At 39.5% G+C, this 3,155-nt stretch overlaps 1 pseudogene; it reads right to left on the bottom strand.

Annotated features, from left to right (window-relative positions):
* Window positions 1-389: 389 nt before the first annotated feature.
* On the bottom strand, window positions 390-2,762 carry LOC115846511 (serine/threonine-protein phosphatase 4 regulatory subunit 3B pseudogene; annotated as a pseudogene).
* Window positions 2,763-3,155: the final 393 nt, after the last annotated feature.

Here is a 3,155-nt window from a genome sequence, read left to right as displayed (position 1 = left end):
AAAACCATAGCCAGAACCACTGGGCAAATAATGTTATACTGTTAACAGTTGTTTCTAATATATACCCCTGAAACAGAACTACATTAATATTAGATTATCAACCTGTTTTCTCCCCTCAAGCAAGACTTTTTTTCTTGCTAAGAAGTTATCGCTCAGGTTCTGGTTAGCTTTTTTCTTTTATTTTTTTGAATTCTAGGAAGTTTGGTTTTTACAGAAATAAATTCTCCTAGATGATAACACTGAGCATCTTTGCTACTTATTGAATAGTTATAAGTTCACATGAGAAAGATTTGGATTCAGATGTTTCAGCTAATGTTACAGAATTTTATTAATGCTTTGATGTTTTAGTAATGTTTTACACAGCTTTAGTAATGTAGAGTTTAGTAATGTTAAGGGTTTTCCCTTAAGACTTTAGGAGCTACATGTAGTTTTTTCCTGGGGGGGGGGTCACCTTCTTTATCTTCTTTGTTGTCATCTGAATAATCCACTAAGTTCACCATGCTGCTATCGTTTGGGTTACCTGCTCCACTAGCATCACTAGCAGAATGGAATGAAGTAAATTCGGAGCCACCCAAAGATGTTTTGGGGGGAAGATCTGCCTTGTCTTCATTTTCTTTTGCTTTTTCAGTCTCCACAGATTTATCACAATGATCTTGAAAATCACTTTCTGATGATGACATACCTGCTTTTCCTTCCTCTATATTTTCTTTAAAACTCTTCTCTTCCTTGTGCTTCAAGACACTGGCACCTCTGCAAAATATCTTACTATACTGTACAGGATACAAATTCTTCCATAGTTGATTGTTCCGGTATTTCTGTTCTTCATATTTAATCTTCAATCCTTTGAATGTCTGAACATATTCAATTGACTCAAGTGTTTCATAAAACTCTTCAACTATATGTGCAACAAGAGATGTGATATTTTCCTCTCTTATGAATTCAAACAGCTCAATAATAGCTGAATTCAACATATTGTAGTGAGTTCCATTATCCAGAAGGGCATTTACAACTGGCTTAAAAAGGTTTCCCTCGATGATGTAAAAATTACAAAGTTCATCTTTAAGGCCAATCATCCTTCTCATAAAGCGAAGAGCACACAAGACCAGGAAAGTGTGCTTTGAATTCAACAAGATCAAGACTCTTCTTAGCAAGTCTTTTCTCAAAATATAGGTTTTTATGTAATACGTGTGACGTTGCACACAAAATGTGAGCAGCTCTAAAATTAAGGCAAGCAGCTCTGCTGTTTGGTAATTATTGAAGCAATTTTTGTTGTTTTTGTCAGATCCAACTATATTATCCTCTTCACATATATCTTCTGAAGTAGCTGACAAAAGTGGTGCTGTGAAGTTATGTATACAATGTCTATAGAAGAAATTTAGAAATTCACTTCTTTTACATTTTCTATGTGTTGGCAGCATGTTGTCTGGATCAAGTAGAGCACGAAGAAGTCTCATTAAATGAACAGCACCTCCTAGCTCAGAGTCAGTATCACAGATCATTTTTTCAATTATTAAATTAGTGAAAAGTTTGCCATCTTCACTTTGCTGGGCTTCGTCCATCATAAATCTTTGGACAATGAATGGAGTATACTTCACTAGATCACCAAGTATATCAGTAGCAGCTAACCTTATTTGCAAATCATCCATGCCCATTACAATTTTAAGAGCAGGAAGAATTCCCAATTCTGTCAGTGTTGTGAATAGTGCACACCTGCTTTCAGAACGTAATAGATGAGAAAATACACAGAATTCCTTTAAAAAAAATACCAGGTCACGCCGTTTATCATCATCTGTGGTCTCATCCCTCATCTGTGCAAAAACTTCAGCCAAATACTCGTCATCTTCCTGCAACATGTTGACTAGCTCAACCTTGTTAAAAAAAATAAAACTTGTAAGATTAGGAAGAATATTGTCTTGAAACTTGGATGGTATAGGCAAAAGGATGTCGTGAATGTACTGTACCCTGTATGTCTGATGTATTTTTTGTCGAATTTCACTGTCTGTTATTGGTATAACTTCCCTGAAGTGTGCATTTTGGGTTAAGAATTCCCTATGCCTTTTTGGCTGAGCCAAAGCAGGGTCATATTCAAGGCATCCCACCACATCCATGATACACTCATCAGAAAACAGGATCTCAAACAGAGATGTATTGTCGAGGAATAAGATTCCTTTAATAATTTCATGCAAATGGTATAAGCCTTCAGTATACTCTAGGTTCTCACAAGTGTGGAACAACTGCAGTAGTTTTTGAATATAGTCCTCCCTTTCCAAGAGCAGAGCCAGGAGTTCTTTATCCATAGGTGAGGTGAGACTCAAGGTAACTAAGTCAACAATCTCTCCAAGTTTATCGAGTTCGCAGTTTGGCAGGTGGAGCAGTTCACTGGTTTTTGGCGAGTCATCACCCTCTTTGGCTTCTGATTCATCCATGATGTCATGTATAGTTTCGACACATGGGACTTTACTGTGAACCTGGCAAATGGCTTTCCAGACCTTATGACAAATTGCCGTGTCCTGGAAATGTATCGCTGTACCACGGTTCTCAGCCTCAAACCAAAAAATTAACGTTCCATCTTTCTCATAGTACATGTCTGGATTTATCTTTGACTCCAAGATCAGTGAGTCATCGGACTTGGATCTAACTAGCAGAAACATGGCCTGGGCCCCCTCCTCATAAGTGGATGAGATGTACCCTGTGTCTAGAATGACCCACTGTTGTTCATCTTTCAGGGTGTAGACTTTTACGTAGCGCTGGTTGCCCACCATGGTGACCTCGGGTCTCTTCACACCAGCCCTGGTCTTGGCGCTGGTCCCCGCTTCTGTTATGCCCCGACTCAGTGACGGCTGGCTCTGTGGTGGCAGCGACAGTAGTTGAGGTGGCTAGTAGGGAAAATCATAATTAGAACATGGTGGATAAATAATGGCCACAGGGACCCCGGCAGCTCCTCAGTTCAACAGGGTTTCCCCGGAGTCCCACTACTCACTCACATCCCTGGAGCCCCTCCTTCCATGCTGTGATTGAAGCAGTGAGTCACTGAGCCTTCTCGCTGCTGTCTAGGAAAGACTCTATTATGTCATGATTCTTATGATTCCCCCAGGATTCTACCCAAAAGGAACGTTCTACACTTAAGGCGAGATGCCACCAAGCCTACCAATGGA

Source organism: Globicephala melas, chromosome X, assembly GCF_963455315.2.
Source record: "Globicephala melas chromosome X, mGloMel1.2, whole genome shotgun sequence".
NCBI classification, from domain to species: Eukaryota; Metazoa; Chordata; class Mammalia; order Artiodactyla; family Delphinidae; genus Globicephala; species Globicephala melas.
Note: the sequence above shows the minus strand (reverse complement) of the source record. Positions and strands in the feature narration are given on the sequence as shown.